The sequence below is a fragment of the Marmota monax genome, unplaced genomic scaffold (genome assembly GCF_021218885.2).
Source record: "Marmota monax isolate L192 unplaced genomic scaffold, Marmota_monax_Labrador192_F-V1.1 WCK01_AAM20220418_F8-fsc00314, whole genome shotgun sequence".
NCBI classification, from domain to species: Eukaryota; Metazoa; Chordata; class Mammalia; order Rodentia; family Sciuridae; genus Marmota; species Marmota monax.
In genome coordinates this window covers 516,462-541,574 of record NW_026692675.1, presented here as the reverse complement: position 1 = coordinate 541,574, position 25,113 = coordinate 516,462, and the positions used below count along the sequence as shown (strand labels likewise).

The 25,113-nt window shown below is 36.0% G+C and overlaps 1 pseudogene; it reads left to right on the top strand.

Annotated features, from left to right (window-relative positions):
- The first annotated feature begins 392 nt into the window (after nt 1-392).
- The window catches only part of LOC124093952 (DNA endonuclease RBBP8-like), a 39,418-nt pseudogene continuing 14,697 nt past the window's right edge, over nt 393-25,113 (top strand).

Here is a 25,113-nt window from a genome sequence, read left to right as displayed (position 1 = left end):
CAAACACTCTAATGCTCATTATTGGACTGCTTGAGATATTAAGGGACTTGAAATTTGGTTACTGGAACAGAAAATTAGAGAATTACTTGATTTTAATCACTAACCAGGGTGGTGTCAGGGAAGAGGGGTAACAAAGAGAGAAGGAGAAAGAGGAAAAGCCCATAGGCTTATTTCTTAACAACTACTGATAGATAAGCAGACAAAGGTAAAACTGTAAAGAAGCATCAAAGACAGTGAAAGATATTGTGCAGTTTAGCCCACAGTGTGGGCTGAAAGCTATGTTGGGCAGGGCAGCCACTTTGTAGAGTCTGCAGCTATCCAGTCTCCCTAGAAAAAATTAAATGAATCTACAGATATTCCAACATACATATACTAACAAATGAACTGGGGGAATGACTCTGAAACAGGGTGTTTCAGTAATCCATCTAGAAGGAAATTGTAGAGGGATTGTTGCTACTGAAAACCTTCCCCCTCACCACAGACAAGAAGAGTGGGGTGGAGCAAATCTCTCCCAAGGAGTTCGGACCCCAATCCAGTGCTCCCTGAAGCATCTGCAAGAGCTCAGGCAAAGATGGGTGAACTGACAACCTACCCTCATCATGATGTTGAGTAAAATTCTATTGATTTCCAGAAGGTAGAGGCTTCTGTGCAACTGACTGTCCACATAGAGCCTGCACTCACAGGGCCCACAGTGCAGACAGCCATCAAGCACCTGGATAGTACATATAAAGAAGCCCCACTGGAAGGGTATGGGCACTCAGGGATCACAACCACCAGCCATAGGTGCTCAGATAAAATCAAGCCAATTGATATCCAGCCAGTCATGGAGACAATACCCTGGGATCTACATTAACGAGGGTGAACACCTCTGTGCTATAGACCATCCACAAAGAGCCTGTATTCTTGGACCCCACAGCTGCAGAGAGCCACCAACCTCTATGCCACTATGAAGAAGCCTCTGCAGAGGAGGGGAGTGGGTGCTCCACATTACACAGAAGTCAGTGACAGTCCTGAGCTCTGCACTCTGTGCCCTGCACCCAAAAGAAGTAGCCAGCAGACCCAACATTCTACAAGTATGTAGACTTGGTCCTGTGGGTTAACAAACACCATCTGGAGAGAAGGAAAATATCTCCTGTGCCCTAAAACCTCTAGGTGAGTCCACAACTGCAAATCCCAGGGTATCCAGTTGATTCATTTCTTATTCAGATGAATGGACCAACAAAAGGAAATTTCTGAGGATAACCCCTAGCAGCCAACAGAGAACCTTATGCATAAACAATGATGGTACATCCCATGAAGAGACTTACAGAGGAACATGATACAGTCAACAGTCACTACCCAGTGAACCCAGATACAAGTCCACTGACCTGAAACCTGTGCACTCCAGAGGGAACCGCAGACATACATCCCCACCAAGGGCCACCCAACACTACATCAAACAGAACACAGTATCTGTACTTTAGACTGCCAAACTCCACACACTCTGAAACATACACAGGGGAGTTCACACTGGACTTGACAGTAGTGAATACAAAAAGCTTTTCTTCAGGAGGGCACATAAGACTCTACCCGCTAACAGAATAACCTAGCTGCTAACTCACAGGCAACTAGGAACATGTCCTTCAATCCAGCAGAAAGCTAGTAGGTACCTGGACATACCAAAGATCAGAACAGACCTCCTAGAATTGTATCACAAATAAATCAAAATGGCAGAAATAAAAATCATTTGTATAAAAAATGAAATGTAAATAGTCTAAATTCTCTAATTAAAATTTATAGATCAGCAGAATGAAAACAAGCAGGACCCAACCATATGTTTCTTTACAAGAGACTCACCTTATAGGCAAGAACTTTCATGAGCTGAAGGTGAAAGGTTAGGGAATGATATGTCATGAAAATTGAGAACAAAATGTAGCAGGAGTAGCAACTCTTATATCTGACAAAGTAGACTTAAGGCAAAATTAATCAAAAGAAACAAGGGTTACTTCATACTGGTTAAGGAAACTATCCAACAGCAAGATATAATGATTGCAATCCCAAATAAGGTGGAGGGGGTGGGGATAAACAAAGAATAGAAGAAAGATCAGTGGAGTAGACAAAGGGGAATGAAAGGAAGGCGAGAGAAATGGGATAGGGAAAGACAGTGAATGAATATAATATTCTTATGTACTTGTATATTCATATGAATCCACAATCATGTGCATCCACAAGACACTAATTAAAAAATAACTGGATAAATATCAGTAAGATCAGTAGAGTAGAGGAAAGGGAGTGGGGGAGGGAGTAAGGGAGAGAAAGGGGAAGTACTGGGGACTGAATTAGGAAAAAGCACATTCAGTGTTCTTTTATAATTATGTCAAAATCAGTGCTATTTTCATTTATAAATAAAAAACCATTTAAAAATAATTTTGTATATAAAAAGATAATTATTGTAAGTATTTATGCCTCTAATATTAGCACACTTATGTATATAAAATTAAATCTACTCAATAAAAAGAATCAAATAGACCCCAATAAAATTATAACTAGGTGATTTCTTTTTTAACACAATTTTTAAAAAATTTATTCTTTTTAGTTTTACATGACAGTAGAATGTATTTTTACATGTCATACATACATGTATATAACTTCCCATTCTTGTGGTTGTACATGGTGTGGAGTTACAATGGTCTTGTATTCATATATGAACATAGGAAAGTTATATCTGATTTATTCTACTGTCTTTCCCATTTTCATCCTCCTTCCATTCTTCCCATTCCCTCCTATACAATTTGGTGAATCTCCACTCCTCCCATCCTGCCACCTATTGTGAGTCAGCATCCACATATCAGAGAGAACTTTGGCCTTTGATTTTTGGGGATTGACTTATTTCACTTAGCATGCTAGTCTCCATTTCCATCCATCTAAAAGCAAATGCTATAATTTTATTCTTCTTTATGGCTGAGTACTATTTCATTGTGTACATATATCACGTTTTCTTTATCCATTCATCTGCTGAAGGGCACCTAAGTTGGTTCTATAGTTTAGCTATTGTGAATTAAGCTGCTATGAACATTGATATGGCTGCATCATTGTAGTATGCTGATTTTAAGCTTAACCTTGGGTATATGCCAAGGAGAGGGATAACTGGGTTAAATGGTGGTTCCATTCCAAGTTTTCTGAGGAATCTCCATTTGCTTTCCAGAGTGGCTGCACCAATTTTCAGTCAACTGAGTGATTTCAACACACCCCTGTCACCAATAGATAACTCTTCCAGAGATAAACTAAGTAAAGACTCTTTGGAATTAAATTATACTATTAATCAAATGGAACTGCAGATATCTATAGAATATTTCATCCATCAACAACCAAATTTACTTTCTTCTTAGTGACACATACATTTTTCTCTAAAATAACCATGTTTTAGGACACAAGAAAGTCTTGGCAGATATAATAATAATAATAGAAGTAGTAGTAGTAGTAGTAGTAGTAGTAATAGAGATAATCCCTTGTATTCTATCAGATCATGAGGGAATGGAATTAGAAATCAATAATAAGATAAAAAACAGAATCCATTTTAAAATCTGGAGATTAAATAACACATTTTTGAATGAAGAATGGATCATAGAAGAAATGAGAGGAAAAATTTAAAAAATATTAAAAACAAATAAAACAGATAAATTTATGGGACATTATGAAAGTAGTTAAAAAAAGGAAAGTTTATGCCATTGAGCACATACACAAAAATCAAAAGCAGAAAGATCCCAAATAAATAATCTAATGTTACTCCTCAAGGTACTAATAAAGGAAGAACAAACTATTTCCAAAATCAGTAGAATACAGGAAATAATTAAGGTAAGAGCTGAAATACATGAATTAAAGCAAAACAAACAAACAAACAACAACAACAACAACAAAACCAAAAACCAAACCAAACAAAAAACCCCACAAAGGATCAGTGTAACAAGTTTGTTTCTTTGAAAAGGTAAACAACATTGATAAACCCTTAACCAAACTTACCAAAAGAGAGATGACTCAAATCAACAAAATTAGAGATGAAAAAGAAGTTATTACCACACATACTTCCACATTTTGGAAGGTCATTAAAAACTATTTTGAAAATATATACTCCAATAAACTGGAAAATCTAGAAGATACTGACACATTTGTAGACAAATATGACCTACCCAAGTGGAACCATAAGCTTATAGAAGACCTAAGCAGACCAGTAACAAACAATGAGATTGAAGCAGCAATTAACAGCCTTCCAACAAAGAAAATCTCTGGATGAGATGATTTCTCAGACACATTCTTCTAGATCTTTAAAAAACTAATGACAATCCTTAAGTTATTCTCTGAAATAGAAAAGGAGGGAACATGCCCAATTTTATTCTATGAAACCAGCAAAAAACTTCAGACTGTTGTCCCTAGTGAACACAGATGCAAAAATCCTTAATAAAATATTGGCAAACCACATCCAAAATCATATTAAGATGATAGTATATCATGATCAAGTGGGTTTTATTCCAGGGATGCAAGGTTCATTCAACATATGCAAATCAATAAATGTAATTCTCCACACAGATAGAAACAAGGACAAGAATCACACAATCTTCTCAATAGCAGCCCACAGCCTTTGACAAAATCCAGAATACATTCATGTTTAAAACACTGTAAAAACAAGGAGCATGGGAATGTAACTTGACAATATGAAGGCTATATATGACAAACCCAAGGCCAACATCTTACTGAATAGAAAACAAAACAAAACAAAACAAAAACTTGAAAACATTTCCTCTAAAATCAGGAATAAGACAAGATGTCTATTCCTATTCAACAAAGTTTTTGAAACTCTAGCCAGAGCAAGCAGTCCAGAGAAGGAAATTAAAGAGACACAAATAGGAAAAGAAGGAAGTCAAATGATCTTTCTTGGCTGAGGATATGCTCTTATCTCTAGAACACCCAAAACCTCCACTAGAAGACTTCTAGAGCTGATACAGAAATTCAGCAAAGTATCATAAAAAAGATTAGCATTCATAAATCAATAGGTTTCCCACACTCTACTAGTGATTCTGCTGAGAAAGAAATCAGAAAAATTAACCCATTCACAATGACCTCAGAAATCAAAAACAAAAAGAACATAGGAATAAATACAACCAAGGAGATGAAAGACCTTAGAATATGGAAAGACTTTCAGTGTTCTTGGATAAGAATTCACATTTTCAAAATGGCCACACTACCCAAAGCATCATACAAATTCAATGCAATACTGATAAAATTATCAACCAATGACATTCTTTATAGAACTAGAAAAAAACCGCTCTAAAATTTATTTGGAAGAACAAGAGACCCAAAATAACCACATTAATACTGAGCAAGAATAATGATGCTGAGGTATCACAATATGATATCAAATTTTCTACAGAGATATAGTAAAAAAAAATGGCTGGGCACAGTGATGCATGCCTGTAATCCTAGGAGGCTGAAGCAGGAGGATTGTGAGTACAAAGCTAGCCTTAGCAACTTAGTGTGGCCCTAAGCAACTTAGTGAGACCTTGCCTCTAAATAAAATATAAAAAAGGGCTGGGCATGTGGCTCAGTGGTTAAACACCTCTGGGTTCAATCCCCAGACCAAAACCAAAACAAAACAAAAAAACAAAACATGGTATTAGTGTCAAACCAGACACGAATTCCAGTGGAATAGAATAGAAGACACAGAGACAAACTCAAATAGATACAATCATGGGATACTTCAAAGTGCCAAAAACATATATTGGAGAAAAGATATTCTTTTTAATAGATGATGCTAATAAAGCTGGATATCAATATACTGAATAATGAAACTAGATCTCTATCTTTCACTGTGCACAGTCAACTCAACGTGGATCAATGTGGATAAACCTTTTGCAACATCTAGAAGAAAACATAGGGTCAACACTTTAGCAAATTGGTTCAGGCATTGAATTCCTTAACAAGACTCCGGCAGCTCAAGAAATACCACCAAGAATTAATAAGATGACATAAAAATTAAAATGCTTCTGTATAGGACAGGAGACAGAAACATAAAGAGAGAACCTAAAAGAATGGGAGCAATCTTTGCCAGGCACTCTTCTGACAATGGATTAACTTCAAGCATATATAATGAACTAAAAAAAAATACTTATAGAAGATGCCATCAAAAGTTTACCAACCAAGAAAAGCCCAGAACCAGATGGATACACAGCCAAGTTCCACAAGACCTTCAAAGAAGAACTAATATCAATACACTACAATTTATTTCAGGAAATAGAAAAAGAGGCAGCACTTCCAAACTCATTTTATGAGGCTAATATCACCCTGATCCCAAAAGCAGGCAAAGACACACCAAAGAAAGAAAACTTCAGACTAATATCTCTAATGAACACAAATGCAAAAATTCTCAATTCTGGCAAATTGAATAAAAAACATATTAAAAAGATAATGCTCCATGATCAAGTGGGATTCATCCCAGGGATGCAAGGTTGGTTCAACATACAGAAATCAATAAATGTAATTCATCACATCAAGAAAATTAAAGATAAGAATCATATGATCATCTCAATAGATGCAGAAAAAGCATTTGACAAAATAAAGCACCCCTTTATGTCAAAACACTAGAAAAACTCAGGATAATAGGAACATATCTCAACATTGTAAAGGCTATGTATACTAAGCCTCAGGCCAACATCATTCTAAATGGAGAAAAATGAAAGACATTTCCTTTAAAAACTGGAACAAGACAGGGATGCTCTCTTTCACCACTTCTATTCAACATAGTTCTTGAAACACTGGCCAGAGCAATTAGATGAAAGAAATTAAAGGGATATGTTTAGAAAAAAAGAACTTAAATTAGCACTATTTGCTGACAATATGATTCTATACTAGAAGGCCCCAAAAGCTTCATCAGAAAACTTCTAGAACTAGTAAATTAATTCAGAAAAGTAGCAGGATATAAAATCAACATAAATCAAAGGCATTTCTGTATCAGTGACAAATCCTCTGAGAAAGAAATGAGGAAAACTACTGATTTTACAATAACCTAAAAAAAAGATACTTGGGAATCAACTTAATGAAAGAGGTGAAAGCTCTATACAATGAAAACTACAGAACTCTAAAGAAAGAAGTCACAGAAGACCTTAGAAGATGGAAGGATCTACCTTGCTCTTGGATAGGGATAATTAATATTATAAAAATGACCATACTACCAGAAGCACTATACAGATATAATGCAATTCTGATCAAAATCCCAGTGGCATTCCTCATAGAAATAGAGAAAGCAATCATGGAATTCATCTGGATAAATAAGAAACCCATAATAGCTAAAGCAATCCTTAGCAGGAAGAGTGAAGCTGGTGGCATCACTATAACAGACCTTAAACTGTACTACAGAGCAATAGTAACAAAAACAGCATGGTACTGGCACCAAAAAGGACTGGTAGACCAATGGTACAGAATAGCAGACACATAGACTAACCCACAAAATTACAATTATCTTATATTAGGCGAAGGTGCCAAGAACATGCATTGGAGAAAAGATAGCATTTTCAACAAATGGTGCTGAGAAAACTGGAAATCCATATGCAACAAAATGAAATTAAACCCCTATCTCTCACTATGCACAAAACTAAACTCAAAGTGGATCAAGGACCTAGAAATTCAATCAGAGACCATGCGTCTAATAGAAGAAAAAGTAGGCCTAATCTTTATTATGTGGGATTAGGCCCCCAACTTCCTTAATAAGACTCCTATCGTGCAAGAATTAAAACCAAGAATACATAAATGAGATGGAATCAAATTAAAAAGTTTTTTCTCAGCAAAAGAAACAATCTGTGAGGTGAACAGAGAGCCTACATTCTGGGAGCAAATTTTACCCCTCACACATCAGATAGAGCACTAATCTCTGGGGTATATAAAGAACTCAAAAAGCTAAGCACCAAACAACAACAACAACAACAACAACAAAAAACCCAATCAACAAATGGGCCAAGGACCTAAACAGACACTTTTCAGAAGAGGATATACAATCAATCAATAAATACATAAAAAATTTTCATCATCTCTAGCAATTAGAGAAATGCAAATCAAAACTACTCTAAGATATCATCTCACTCCAGTCAGAATGGCAGCTATTATGAAGACAAACAATAAGTGTTGGCAAGGATGTGGGGAAAAGACACACTCATACATTGCTGGTGGGACTGCAAATTGGTGCAGCCAATATGCAAAGCAGTATGGAGATTCCTTGGAAATTTGGGAATGAAACCACAATTTGACCCAGCTATCCCTCTCCTTGGTCTATACCCAAAGGATTTAAAAATACCATATTACAAGAACACAGCCACATCAATGTTTATAGCAGCACAATTCACATTAGCTAAACTGTGGAGCCAACCTAGATGCCCTTCAGTGGATGAATGGCTAAAAAAATGTGGCATATATACACAATGGAATTTTTATTCAGCAATAAAAGAGAATAAAATCATGGCATTTGCAGGTAAATGGATGGCATTAGAGAAGATAATGCTAAGTGAAGTTAGCCATTCCTCAAATCAAATGCTGAATGTTTTCTCTGATATAAAGAGGCTAAGTCATAGTGGGGTAGGGAGGTGGAACATGGTAGGAATAGATGAATTCTAGATAAGGCAGAGGGGTGGGAGGGAAAAGGAGGGGGCAGGGGATTCACAGGATGGTGGAATGTGATAGACATCATTATTCAAAGTACATGTATGAAGACACAAATTGTTGTCAATATACTTTATATACAACCAGAGATATGAAAAATTGTACTGTATAAATGTAATAAGAATTGTAATGCATTCTGCTGTCATTTATTTTAAAAAAACCAATAAAAATTCTTATTACTGAAAAAACAAACAACCAAATCAGTAAAAGAGCAAAAGAACTAAATAGACATGTTTCAAAAGAAGAAATACTATGTCCAACAGACATATGAAACAATACTCAACATCCCTACTATCAGGTAAATGCAAATAAAATTTACATTGAGATTTCATCTCACTTCAGTTAGAATGAAATCATGAAGGATACAAATAATAACTACTTTCAAGTGTGTGTGTAAATGGTGCACTTATAAGTTGTTGGTGAGACTGCAAAATAGTGCAATCATTTTGTAAAGCAAAGTGGACTTTTCTCCAAAGACTGGGAATGGAATCACCATCTGATCCAGCTTTCTCACTTCTTGGAATTTATCCAAAAGAACTAAATTCAGCATACTATAGTGATACAGGCACACCAATGCTTATAGTAATGCTATTCCCAATAGCCAATTTGTGGATCCAGCCCAGGTGTCTGTCATCAAATTAATGGATAAAGAAAATGGCACTTAAACACAATAGAGTTTTTCCTATTCATAAAAAATAAAATTATGGTATCTGATGGTAAATAGATGGAACTGGAGAACATCATGTTAAGTGAAATAAGTCAAACTCGGAACATAAAGGTTAGAAACTCAAGCAAAATATGGATAAAAAAGGGGATTAGGAGATCTCATAAAAATAGAAGGAGAATTAGAGTAGTATAAGAAAGGAAAAGAGGAGCAAGGAGGATGAATGACAAAAAGAAGGAACTGAGAAATGAAATTGACCAAATGATGTAATTCACATACATGAATTTACTAAAATGACTTTTCACCTTTATGTATCTATAAATCACCAATTACAAAAACAATAAATGAATAGAAGGAAGATCAGAAGAGTGGAGGTAGGGTAACAGGGGGAGGAAAGAAAGGTGGAAAAAAGAAGTACTGGGGATTTAAATAAAACAAATTATATTCCATGCATGTAGGATTATGTCAAAGTGAGCCTTGCTATTATGCAAGACATAACAATAATGCACTAATTAAAATGTAAAAAATGATTTTGAAAATTATTAGAAATTAACATAAAATTAAAATTGTTTTCAAATGGGAAAAAATGAGGAAGAGAGAAATAAAGATTTTTCCAGATAAACAAACATTGAGGAATTTTGTCACCACTTTGAACTTTTTACAACATGCTAATGAAAGGTGTATTTCAAACAGAAGGATACTAAACAACAACACAAAACCATAAGAAAACACAAGAAAAATTTCACTGGTGAAAATAAAGATAAAAATACAGCAAAATGTGATGCTATCAAAGTTATATACAAGTCACTTTTAACTCTAGTATGAATGTGAGAAGACAAAAATATTCACAGAATTATAATGCAAAACACTGATACATGGATGTACACAAAACAAGAAGTAAATTCTGATGTTAACAGCATAAATAGGGGGATGAGAATGAAAGTATTGGATTTGTATATAATTGATATTATTTCAAAAAACTTATATTAAAAAATAAGAAGAAAAAATTCAAGGTATACAACTATAAAAAATCATCAAATCACAAAAAGAGAGGATAAGAGGAACAAATAACTTCAAAGGAGACTAAAAACATTTAACAAAATGGCAATATGCACTAATAATGGAAACACCGATGCTAACAAATGTAAAGATGTTCTGTGTTCATCGATTGGAAGGACTAACATTGTTAAAATGTTCAGAGTACTCAGAACATTTTCATTGAAATAAGTAAAACAATCCTAAAATTCAGAGAGAATCATAATTCATGCATATGCAGTCAACTTATCTTCAAAAAGTTTACCAAGAAGGCACAATGAGTAAAGAATAGTTTTTTTTTAAGTAAATGGTTCTGTTAAAAACTGTGTATCGGGGCTGGCATGCGTGCGGCCGGGGTTCGATCCTCAGCACCACATACAAACAAAGATGTTGTGTCCGCCGATAACTAAAAAATAAATAAAAATAAATAAATAAAAAAAAATAAAAACTGTGTATCTACAGACAACAGAATGAAAATAGAGCTTTATCCTTCTGTGCACAAAGATAGAGTCAAAATAGATTAAAGACTTAAATGTAATACTGAATTATAAAGTTACTAACAGAAAACCAAGAGAAAAACCTTCTGGCCTTAGCAAGGATTTCTTGTACATGGCAGTAAAATTACAGAAAACAAAAGAATAAAGAAGTGGGATTATGTTGAAATAAAAAACTTCTGCATAGCAGGAAACAACAAAATGAAAGGGCAATGTACAGAATGGTAGAAAATATTTGCAAACTATATACTGAATAAATGATTAACATCCAAATACATGATGAACTCCTGAGACAGCAAAGAAACTTATATTACCCAAGGCAATAAGGGGCAAAAGTTACTCAATATACATTTCTTGGGATCCAACATGGCGGCGGGCGCAGAGAGATCAAGTCTCTGACCTCTTCAGCTGCGCGGGCATAGGGAGTCTTAAACCGTCTAAATGCTGTTTGCTCAGGATCACTACGCAATGCTGAGCTGACGTGATCTGGGGCAAACAGTCTGGGCCTCTCAGAACACACACCGAGCCCGGATCGGCTGAATTCAAGCTCCCATTCGCCTGCGACTCGCAGACAAACCGCTGTGACTCAGCACTAAACGATCCGGCTGAAAAAACTGGTCGGCCTTTCTGAACCTGCGGAGGTTAATACCAACTGAGCCTTCATAGGCAGTGGCCACAGGATTGAGACGGGGCTTGGGAGAGCCAGTCAGGACCCACCCGTTGCATTGGTCACCCAGCAAAGGGAACGAACTGTCGCCATTTGAATGGGATACCACCATGGCAGAGAACTGACATCACCAGAATGCAGCGGAGAAGATAACTTCATTGAAACCGGCGGTGACAGGTGTGTAACCCCCTAGCCCTCCCTCTCCACACAGTGGGGAAACCTCAAGGGCCCCTCCCAGCTCTCCCGTGAGCGTGATAGTCAGACCAAGGGAATCAGGAGTGGCGGGGGACCCACGGCGCAGAACCTCCGGCTACCACTCCCACCAGTGCTGACAACTGAGGTCTCTTGCACTAGCTACTGGGGGTGTGGCTACCGGAGGGCAAGCAAAATTTTCTGAGGGTTCTCAGCCCCAAGCTCCACAAACTTAGGGTCTGAGGGAATGGCAAACAGGGAGAGTGTGCCCAGTCATTCAAGAAAATAGGGCTCCTGGGAGTAGCAGACCTGGCGTGTAGCCAGTATTGTGGTGAGCATCACTGGTGAGCGGGGCCTGGCTGGAGGAAAAGTGGGGAAGTGACTAGACACAAGAGAAGGCCCTAGGCACTCAGGATTGGAGACCCGCCCAGTCTGTGAGGAGGAGCTGCTGCACAGTGATTGGTTCCCGCGTATTGAGAGGAGAAGCTTGGCCCAGTGGGCACAGCTCCACCTACTGGAAGAAAAGTTAATAAAACTCTAAGACTGAATTTATTAATTTTTTTTTATTTGGGTTTTTTTTGCATTTTCATTTTTTTTATTTTTAAATTTATTTATTTATTTTTAAATATTTATTATTATTTTTTTATTTTTTATTTTAATTTTTTTGATTATTTTTAAAATTTTTTTTCTTTTTTTCTTTTCTATTTTTTTCTTTTGTCTTTTCATTTCTTTCCAATTTCCTTATTCCCTCTTCCTTGAATTCTACCTGCTTACTCTCATTCTCTTTAGTGACTTCTTCCCTTCCCTTCTAATACCTTTCCTCCCAAGCATCAAATAAATTTATAGGAGTAAACAGTAACTCAGCAGTCAAACAGAACAAGAAGTAACATGAGCAGCATGAAAAAGCAAGGAAGAAAAGGAGTACAAACAATGCAGGACAGCCTAAATATTCAGGAGGACCTAGAGGCATCAGAAAAATGGTCAAATAAAGAACTCAAGGAATACCTTAGACAGATGGAATGGAATCTTAAAGAGGATATGAGACAGCAAATTCAGACAATGAAAGAACACATTGAAAATGAATTACATAAACAGATAAAAGAAGCAAATAAGCATCTTTATCAGGAGATAGAGATTATAAAAAAAATTGAAGAATAATTCTAGAAATGAAGGAAACTATAAACCAAATCAATATACATTTCTTCAAAAAAGTTTATGGAAGCCAGGCATGGTGGTGCATGCCTGCAAATTCAGCGACTTGGGAGTCTGAAGTAGAAGGATAGCAAGTTTGAGGCCAGTCTCAGCAATTTAGTGAGATACTGTCTGGAAGTTCATTCCAAGGAGGGTGGCATAGTGCTAGGGTCTTTGGGGACAGGCCTGGATACCGGAGCAGCTGGAATGTAGGATGAGAGGGTGCCTACAGGTAGAGTAGAGGGCGACCTAAATTAATAGGGACCAGTTGTGGGGCTGGTCTGGAGCTAGACTATGAATATGTGTGTGCCCTCCTGAAACCTGAGTTGGAAAAGGCTGGGATGAGAATGGAGATGTGATGGGAAAGGAGACTCCATCAGAAAGTACCAACCTAGATTTTCAGGCACTGAGTGACACCATCTTACTAATATCACTTCCAGAATATTCTATATACTTAATAATAAATCTAAAATAGCCAAATTTATAGAAGTAGAGTGGAAAGTGGGGGTGGAGGACAATGGATATATTTTTAGTTATATAAGATGAAGAAACCCTAGAAATCTATATTAAAGCATTAAAGCATAGAACCCATAGTTAATAAAGCATATGTGAGTGTATGTGTGTATAAGACTATATATATATAGTCTTATATATAGCTGATAAGACTGTATGTGTGTGTATATGTATGTAGATATATATGTGTGTGTGTGTGTGTGTGTGTGTATATATATATATATATATATATATATATATATATATATATAACAAATTTGTATACTTAAACATTTGCCAAGTGTAGATCTTATGTTACATATACTTATCACTCTCAAACACACACACACACACACACACACAGAATAATAATATATAAGAGGGCAAGAGGCAACATTTCGAGATGCTGGAGATTATATATATATAAATATATATATCTCCACCACTTTTGCAAATATGGTGACCAAAAGAATGATCTTTAGTTTAAATTAAACCTCACTTATTATCAATTAGAATTAGAATCTTTGAATGTGGCAGGGAGGTGGGGGTGGGGGGTCAGTCTCAGGAAGATGGAAGGGTAGTCAGTAGACTACAGCAAAGAGACCAAGGAAAAGGAAAAGGGAAATACTTGGAATTATATAGGCCAAATTTTATTGTTATATTCTGTTCATGTACAAATATGTAACAAATTTTACCGTTATCTACAACTATAATGCACTAATAAAAATATGGGAAAACTTTTAAAAAAATAAAAGAAGAGAATTAGCATCTTTTGCACTTTGATGATACACTTTTCAATGTGCATTAAAACATCATACTTTTTACCCATTTCTTCTTACTGATTGTAAGGAAAATAAAAGAAGACACAGAGACAAGATCCAGAGGCAGGAAAAGAAGTGGCTCCTTATCTAAGCGTCATGTTTATTTATACAAACAGGTTACGTTAGGTCATTAGTACCACAACTACATCTTTGTTTAGAGTATCAGTAAGGTTGCTTATTTTGCAGTTACATTCTACAGTTACAATAAAGGATGTTAGGAGCTTTGTGCAGCTCTCAAGAATGTCCATTGTATAAAGTTCCTATTACATGGACAGATTTAGGTTCAGTGAAACATTGTGGTTTTCTAACATGAGAGTCCCTTTCATCCCAGGAGCTGTGTGCCTGAGATGAAGGTTGAGGCTGATAAGACTCTAACACAGAGCTTTCTTGTGAAGGACATTGCTACAGTGGCCAGTCATCCTGTGTCTTTACATAGAATTTTCCCAGCAGCAAGCCATTCTGCGTCTTTGCACAGAAATTCCTAGCAGCCAGGCATTCTGTGCCTTTGCACAGAAACTTCCTAGTCACCAAGCATGCCACAATCATGATTTATCAGAGACCCCAATTCCTAACACAGAACACCTACAACTGATCTATTGTAGTCTTAATATACAGAACTATACATCAGTATTTTTTTTTTACATAAATTATAAATACATTGCTTTTCTTCTGTAAGGGTAAATCAATTATTTTCAATGTTGGTCTTCATTTGTATTTTCCTGTCTTTATCAAAGATTGAAAATTCAGGCATTTACATTGGCACATGCCTGTAATCCAAGCAGCTCGGAGGCTGAGACAAGAGGATCACAAGTTCAAAGCCAGCCTCAGCAACTTGGCAATGCTGTAAGCAACTTAGTGAGACCCTGTTTCAAAATAAAAAATAAAAAGAGCTTGTGATGTGACTCAATAGTTAGACACCCCTAAGTTCAATAGTATCCCTCCTCAAAAGGATTAAAATTCACTCACTGTTTTCTTCTATTGTATGTATTATTCATGTTCATTATTTCATTTACCTGTAAATTTTTACACATAGGAATTTTTTTCCCAAAGAATATCCAGTTGTTCACACACGATTTGTTGAATATTCTACAGTTTATTGTCAGATTGACTCACTTCAGTCAATTTTGTGGAACTTAGAATGGCTGGAGAAAGCAATTACTAGTTAATAAATTGAGTAAAATTTAGTTTATTAAAGTGTATCTCATATTATAACTACAGAAATTATCTTAAATATGTATATACTTATATTAAAATTATAATTTTGATTATTCCAGAAAAAGAAAAATTATAAATGTGGTGCTATGAGAATTATAATAGGGGAAATTGACCTAGTTTAAGAGTTCCCTGAAGTCTTCCTAAAGGAATACAGATTGAGATAGACGTTAAAGTGTTGAAGTCCTTTATTAGGTAAAGAAAACAGGGAAAGAGCAGACCACCAGGGGAGCTCAGGCCCCAGCAGATCCACCCACACTAACCTGCATGAGACCTAGGCTCACAGTAGGCCTGGGTCTATCCTGCCACCCACAGACACCCGCTGGAGCTCAGGCTCTTTCAACCAGGAACATCTCTTTCAACAAGCAGATCACTTAGGTCTGCCCCAGATCTGCCCACACTGACAAAAGTGAGACCCAGGCCCAGGGTAGGTCTGAATTTGCAACCCCCACCCGCCACCTGGGAGCCCAAGCCTAACCCACTTTCATCTTGAAAAACTGCAGACATTGCCATAGCTGTCCCCATGCAGAAACCCCTTCCTTTTGATAATAAAGAGAGCCTAGAAGCAGCTGCATCTCAGAACAGGCATTTCAAAGACAGTGTAAGGCCCACCCTTTCAGCCCCATCTCTGTAAGACGTTGCATCCATCTTGTGGCTCCTCCAATATTATCTCGAGTTTCCTCTGCTTTTGCTGCTACCATCTTTAGTTGAAGTAGCATATATTGAGGGACACCAGCAGGGTCTGAAAGCCCAGTATCAAGGTGAGGTACAGAAAATCTCCATGTGTACTACAAGAATATAGGGAAGAAACTGTCATATCTCAGATCCACACTGCAAGAAAGGAAGACACGTAGACAACATGAAAAAACAAGGGAGGAAAGTGTCCCAAACAAACAAGGATACTACAATAACAGAACCCATGGACAGCACAGTTGATAAAATGTCAGAGGAGTTCAGAAGGTTTATAATTAAAATGATCTGTACATTAAAGAATGACCTAAATGAGCAAATATAGGCAAAAATTGGTCACTCCAACAAAGAGATAAGAGAGCAAATACAGGTAGCAAAAGATTACTTCAAAAAACAGAGACTATGGAAAAAAACAAACCAGAAATCCTTGAAATAAAGGAAACAATAAACCAAATAAAAAAACTCAATAGAAAGTTTAACCAACAGAATAGATCACTTGGAAGAAAGAACATCAGATAATGAAGACAAAGTAAACAACCTGGAAAATAGAGTTGACCACACAGTGAAGATGGTAAGAAACCATGAGCAGAACATCCAAGAATTATGGGCAGCATTAAAAGACAAAAATCCAAGATTTATAAGGGATAGAGAAAGGCACAGAGTTTCAAACCAAAGGAATGCACAGTCTCTTCAATGAGATAATAGCAGAAAATTTCCCAAGCATGAAGAATGAATTGGAAAACCAAATACAAGAGGCTTACAGGACACCAAATGTACAAAATTACAACAGGTCTACACCAAGGAACATTATAATTAAAATGCCTAGCATACAGAATAAGGATAGAATCTTAAAAGCTGCAAGAGAGAGGAATCAGATTACACGTAGGGGGAGACAAATTCATATCTCAGCAGATTTTTCAACCCAGACCCTCAAAACCAGGAGATAATAGAACATATGGAACAACACATACCAAGCTCTAAAAGAAAATGGATGCCAATCACGAATCTTCTATCCAGCAAAATTAAGCTTTAGATTTGATGATGAAATAAAAATCTTCCATGATAAACAAATTTAAAAGAATTTACAATTAGAAAGCCTGCACTACAGAACATCCTCAGCAAAATATTCCATGAAGAGGAAATGAAAAACAATGATGAAAATCAGCAGAGAGAGGCATTACACTAAAGGAAAAACTAATCAGAGAAGAAACCAAGTCACGTTAAATACCAAAAATAAACAAAAATGTCTAGGAATACAAATCATGTCTCAATAATAACCCTGAATGTTAATGGCCTAAACGCTAAACTCACCAATCAAAATACAAACACTAGCAGATTGTATAAAAACAACAAAACAAAACAAAACAAAACAAAACCCAACAACATGTTGCCTCTAAGAGACTCATCTCATAGGAAAAGAAATCCATAGACTGAAGGTGAAGGGTTGGGAAAAATCATACCACTCACTTTGACTGTGGAAGCAAGCAGGGGTTTCCATCCTCATATCAAATAAAGTAGACTTCAAACTAAAGTCAATCAAAGGGATAAAGAAGAACACTACATACTGCTCAAGGGAACCAAACACCAACAAGCCTTAAAAATTATAAATACAGATGCTCCAAGCAATGGAGCATCTATGTTAATCAAACAAACTCTTCTCAAGTTCAAGGGTCAAATAGACCACAACACAATAATTTTGAGTGACTTTAACACACCTCTTGCACCATGATTATGCACCATGATCAAGTGGGATGTATCCCAGGAAAGCAAGGTTGATTCAACATATGGAAATCAATAAATGTAATTCATCACATCAGTAGACTTAAAGGTAAGAACCATATGATCATCTCAATAGATGAAGAAAAAACATTTGACAAAATACATCACCCTTTCATGTTCAAAACGCTAGAAAAACTAGGGATAACGGGAACATATCTCAACATTGTAAAAGCTATCTGTGCTAAGCCCCAGGTCAACATCATTATAAATGGGGAAAAATTGAAAATATTCTCTCTAAAAACTAGAACAAGACATGGATGCCCTCTTTCACCACTTCTATTTAACATAGTTCTTGAAAGACTGGCCAGAACAACTAGACAGACAAAAGAAATTAAAGGGACATGGATAGGTAAAGAACTTAGATTAGCACTATTTGCCAACAGTATGATTCTATACCTAGAAGACCCAAAAAGTTCTACCAGAAAACTTCTAGAACTTGTAAATGAATTAAGCAAAGTAGCAGGATATAAAATCAGCACCCATAAATCAAAGGCATTTCTGTATATCAGTGACAAATCCTCTGAAAGGGAAATGAGGAAAACTATTTACAATAGTATCAAAATATATAAAGTACTTGGGAATCGACTTAATGAAAGAGGTGAAAGACCCCTACAATGAAAACTAAAGAACACTAAAGAAAGAAATTAAAGAAGACTTTAGAAGATGGGAAGATCTACCTTGCTTTTGGAGAGGCAGAATTAATATTGTCAAAATGACCATACTACCAAAAGCATTATTCAGATTTAATGCAATTCCAATCAAAATCCCAATGGCATTCCTCATAGAAATAAAAAAAGCAGTCATGAAATTTATCTGGAAAAATGAGAAACTCAGAATAGCCAAAGCAATCCATAGCAAGAAGAGTGAAGCAGGTGGCATCACTGTACCAGATCTTAAATTATACTACAGAGCAATAGTAACCAAAACACCCTGGTATTGGCACCAAAACATACATATAGTAGACCAATAGTACAGAATAGAGGACACAGAGACTAACCCACAAAATCACAGTCATTTAAATTAGACAAAGGTGCCATAAACATACCTTGGAGAAAAGATAGATTCTTGAAGAAATGGTGCTGGGATAATTGGAAATCCATAAGCAACAAAATGAAATTAAACCCCTATCGCTCACCATGCACAAAACTCAAAGTGGATCAAGACCTAGGAATCAAACCAGATACACTGCACCTATTATAAAAAACATAGGCCCAAATCTCTATCGTGTTTGATCAGGCCCCAACTTCCTTAATAAGACTCCTATAGCACAAGAATTAATATCAAGAATCAATAAATGGGATGGATTCAAAATAAAAAGCTTCTTACCACTTCTATTCAACATAGTTCTTGAAACACTAGCCAGAGCAATTAGACGAAAAAAATTAAAGGCATAAATATAGGAAAAGAAGAACTTAAATCAGCATTATTTGCCGATGACATGATCTATACCTAGCAGACCCAAAAAGTTCAACCAAGAAACTTCTAGAACTAGTAAATGAATTCAGCAAAGTGGCAGGATATAAAATCAATATCAATAAATCAAAGGCATTCCTGTATATCAGTGACAAATTCTCTGAATGGAAATGAGGACAACTACTCCATTCATAATATCCTCAAAAAAATTAAAATACCTGGGAATCAACCTAACAAAAGAGGTGAAAGATCTATACAATGAAAACTACAGAACCCTGAAGAAAGAAATAGAAGAAGACCTTAGAAGATGGAAAGATTTACCTTGCTCATGGATTGGTAGAATTAATATTATTAAGATGGTCATATTACCAAAAGCACTTTACAGATTCAATGCAATTCCCATCAAAATCCCAATGACATTCCTTGCAGAAATAGAAAAAGCAATCATGAAATTCATCTGGAAAAACAAGAGACCCAGAATACCTAAAGTAATTCTAAGCAGGAAAAGTGAAATTGGTGGTATTACAATTCCAGATTTTAAACTATACTATAGAGCAATATTAACAAAAACAGCATGGTACTGGCACCAAAACAGGCTGGTAGACCAATGGTACAGAATAGAGGACACAGAGACAAATACACAAAATTACAACTACCTTATATTAGACAAAGGTGCTAAAAACATGCAATGGAGAAAGGATAGCATCTTCAACAAATGGTACTGTGAGAACTGGAAATCCATATGCAACAAAATGAAATTGAATCCCTTTCTCTCACCATGCACAAAAGTTAACTCAAAATGGATCAGGGAGCTAGGAATCAGACCAGAGACTCTGCAACTAATAGAAGATAAAGTTGGCCCTAATCATCACTTGGGGGCAGGCCCCAAATTTCTTAATAAGACACCTATAGCACAAGAGTTAAAACCAAGAATAAACAAATAGGATGAATTCAAACTAAAAAGTTTTTTCTCAGCAAGAGAAATAATATGTGAGGTGAATAGGGAGCCTACAACCTGGGAACAAATTTTTACCCCTCAAACATCAGATAGAACTCTAATCTCTAGAGTATACAAAGAACTCAAAAAGTTAAACAACAAAAAAGCAAATAACCCAGTCAACAAATGGGCCAAGGACTTGAACAGAAACTTCTCAGAATAGGATATACAATTAATCAACAAATACATGAAAAAATGCTCACCATCTCTAGCAATCAGAGAAATGCAAATTAAAACTACTCTAAGATACCATCTCACTCCAATAAGAATGGCAGTCATTATGAAGTCAAACAATAAGTGCTGGCGAGGATGCAGGGGGCGGGGGAAAGGTACACTCATACATTGCTGGTGGGACTGCAAATTGGTGTAGCCAATTTGGAAAGCAGTATAGAGATTCCTTGGAAAGCTGGGAATGGAACCACCATTTGACCCAGCTATTCCCCTTCTTGGACTATACCCAAAAGATCTAAAAAGAGCATACTACAGGGACACAGCCACATCAATGTTTATAGCAGCACAATTCACAATAGCTAGAATGTGGAACCAACCTAGATGCCCTTCAATAGATAAATGGATTAAAAAAATGTGGCACTTATACACAATGGAATATTATTCAGCACTAAAAAATAACAAGATCATGGCATATGCAGGGAAATGGATGGCATTAGAGCAGATTATGCTAAGTGAAGTTAGCCAATCCCTAAAAAACAAATGCCGAATGTCTTCTCTGATGTAAGGGGGGTGACTCAAAATGGGATAGGAGGAAGGATATGAGAAGAAGACTACCACTAAATAGGGAAGAGAGGTGGGAGGGAAAAAGAGGGAGAAGGGGAGTTACACGGAAGATGGAAGGAGAACCTCATTGTTATACAGAATACATGTATGATGTTGTGATGAGAAAAAGAAAAAAAAGTGTGTCACATTAGATTGGATAGAGAGAAAGGATGGGAGAGGAGGGGAGGAGTAGGGAGGATAGGAAGGGCAGCAGAATAGAATAGACATTATGATTGAGGTATGTACATTCCATGTATGTATTATATGTCAAAATACATTCTGCTGTCATGTATGACTAAAAAAAATAAAAATTAATCGTATGGTAAAAAAATAAAATAAAAAAATAAAAGCTTCTTTTTTTTTGAAAAGGCATTTATTTTTTTAAATACCTTTATTTAATTAATTATTGTATTTATTTTTATGGAATGCTGAGGATCGAACCCAGGGCCTCACACATGCTAGGTGAGTGCTCTACCGCTGAGCCACAACCCCAGCCCCAAAAAGCTTCTTCTTAACAGAGGAAACAATCTGTGAGGTGACTATAGAGCCTACTAATTTGGAACAAATTCTTAACCACACGCATGTCAGATAGAGCACTAATGTCTAGAATACATAAAGAACTCAAAAATTTTAACACCAAAAAAACCAAATAACCCAATCAATAAATGGGCCAAGGAACTGAAAAGACACTTCTCAGGATAAAATATACAATAAAAATATATAAAATAATTTTCAACATCTCTAGCAATTAGAGAAATGCAAACAAAAACTACTCTAAGATTTCATCTCACTCTAGTCAGAATGGCAGCTACTAAGAATATAAACAACAAGTGTTGGCGAGGATGTGGGGGAAAAGGCACACTCATACATTTCTGGTGGAACTGCAAATTGGTGCAGCCAATATGGAAAGCAGTATGGAGAATCCTTGGAAAACTGGTAATGGAACCATTATCTGACCCAGCCATCCCACTCCTTGGTGTGTACCCAAAGGACTTAAAAACAGCATATTACAGGGACACAGCCACACCAGTGTTTATAGCAGCACAATTCACAATAGCTAAACTTCAGAACCAACCTAGATGCCCTTCAGTAAATGAGTGGATAAAGAAAATGTGGTATATATACATAATGGAATATTATTCAGCATTAAAAGAAAATAAAATAATGGCATTTGCAGGTAAATGGATAGAGCTGGAGAATATAATGCTAAGTGAAATTAGCTAATCCCAAAAAACCAAATGCAGAATGATTTCTCTGATTTAAGTATGCTGATTCAAAATATGCTGTGGAAGTAGGGGTGATGGAAGGATAAGTAAACTCTAGATAGCACAAAGGAGAAAAGGGGAGGGAAGGGAAGAGGGGGGCATAGGGGTAGAAAAGATGGTGGAATGTGGTGGTCATCATTAGCCTAAGTACATGTTATGAAGATATGAATGGTGTGACTCTACTTTGTGTACAACCAGAGATATGAAAAATTGTGCTTTATATGCGTAATGTGAATTGTAATGCATTCTGTTGTCATATATAACAAATTAAAAAAAGACAAAATTATATTTTAGTAAATAGTGAATTTGGACATTTAAAAAAAGAAAAGGGGGAGATTGTGTTTAGGTGAAGACATTGAGACATACTAAGTCCAACTGATCACCTCTAGGGTTCTTTATTAACAAGTTTCAAGTGGTGAGGTGACATTTACCTATATGGGGACATACGTAAAGGTTAATATCATTTTTTTCTCTGTTTTTTTCCCTCCCTATTTCCCTCCCTCCTTTTCTCACTCCTCCTCCTTGTTTTTTTTTTCCAGTCCTGGAAATTGAACCTAGGACCTTAATATGCTACACAAGCTCTACAGATAAGCTACACTCTAACCCTCTATTTTATTTCAGAATTATTGAGCTTAAATAGTGCATATTTGTGGCATTAAGAGATGTTAAGTGACAAGGAACTTTATCAGCTGAAAACTAAAGGAGAAATATTTTTAGCATACATACATTTATAAACATCTGCTCACATGGGCCAATGGAAGCATTGAGAATGAAGGAAGATACTAAACAAGTATAGAATAAGGGAAATTTTTAAGATGAGAGTGATGAATAACATTGAATACTATTGAGAGCTCAGATAAAAGAGAAGTTTGAGGGTCCATTAAGTGGATCAAAGAACAGTACAGATGCCTCAGAGTTATAGGGGTTATAGGGAGAGGAGTCAGATTACAATGGAATGAATGAAAAGTGAGTGTAAGCTCAAATGCAGGTGACATTTTGGGAAATTTTCTCTGCTTCAGAGTATTAGAAAATGAGGATAGTAGGTATATTGAAATTTGAGATCAGATGAGGTTAGAAATCCCATGCAATTTTTAGTTAATGGGGATAATACTATTAAGAAAAAATATTCAAAGGGAACACATGTGACAAGTAGTACATGATTCTTGGGTGGCAGGAAAAAATGAATCAGAGATGAAATGAACTTTATCAAACAGTAAGAAGAAAGCAGCTTTCTAACAGGACAGAATGGGATTAGGAAGAACGTACATGTGAGGAAGTAGCTATGACAGTTTTAGTCTGATAACCTGATGACTCTTAATTCTTTGTGTTATAGATCATCTTTTGAGAATAAGGGGGGGATGTGGAACCCTCATAGATTTGATAGGAGTGACGAATGCAATAAAATTAATTTCAGAGAATGTGGAAGAGTGATGACCAGAGAAATGTAATAGGATTCCTTTCAGTGTCAACACAATTTTGTATTGTTGACAGTGAATTTATGTCCCAGTAAATCTGACTTATTCTGCAAGCACTTGGCTCCTCAGGCACTGACAGAAAAGATGACTTCATATAGGAATATAATTTTGCTGAACAAGTGGGACCAAGAGAAGTTCAGGGGAGTTTCATGTATCAGTAGAAGTGTTTTGAAATAACACCATAGACTCAATTTGGACATGCTTCAGTCTGTGAAGAAAAGTACAGAGTGGTTGATTAAAAGAGTAGATTTGGAGAGAAGCTGGAGAAGCTACTAAAATCATAGCACTTTTCTGTAGGAATGAAATGAATTAATACACTAAAGAGGTGATGTGTCTACAGGTGGGACACTTTTAAGAGGTCATTTTGAGGTTTTAACATTTAAAAAGTTATGACAAGGGCTAAGGCATAATAATCATGTTATACTACATTATACTATATATAATATCTGAAATATCAATACTATGAAGACTTTAATAGAGATGAAAGATTCAAAGATTAAGATAAAATCCCTCCCACAGGATTAGTTGACTGGGTGGCATGGAAGAGAAGATATTTGAAGGTGGGAGGGCAAAGAGACTAAGGGCCAGGTCAAGAAGGATAGTGCACAGGGGCACTGAAGAATAAGAGATTATGAGTCATCATGGATGAAATGAGAGAATTCTTGGGGGATACAGGCAACATGAAAAAGAAAAAAATAAACTTTTATGGGGCTCATAAATAAGGGTAGAGGTTTAGGGAGATTTATATGAGTACCATGGTTCTGAGTCATTAGATACAAGGAAAGTCAAATTGGAAATGTAGAGTACGATAGGTATTTTTTTTTTTTCATATTCACAAGCTTGTAACCACTGAATTTATTAAATTACATCTGGGGGAGAAAATAGTTTCTATAAAAGTATGATATGCTATGTGTAAATGGTAGAAAGATCAATAGAGGGGAGAGAATAGGAGAGGGAGAGAGGAGGGGAAGAAGAGGAACTGGTGACTGAGTTAGAACAAGATATATTTCATGCTTTTATAATTACATCAAAAAGGAGCCTACTGTCATGTATAATTAAAAAAATTAAAGAAATAAAAAAAACTATTATACATTTTTGATAAACAGCAATGTGAGATAATTATGTGACTACAGCTTTTTAATTTTGATAATTTGAACTTTTTATTTAAATTATTTTCCTTCAAATTTTTAAATTTTAAATGATATAATTATTGATTATTCTATACCAGATTGTACTATACTACATTATGCTCTAATATAGAAAATGCAAACTT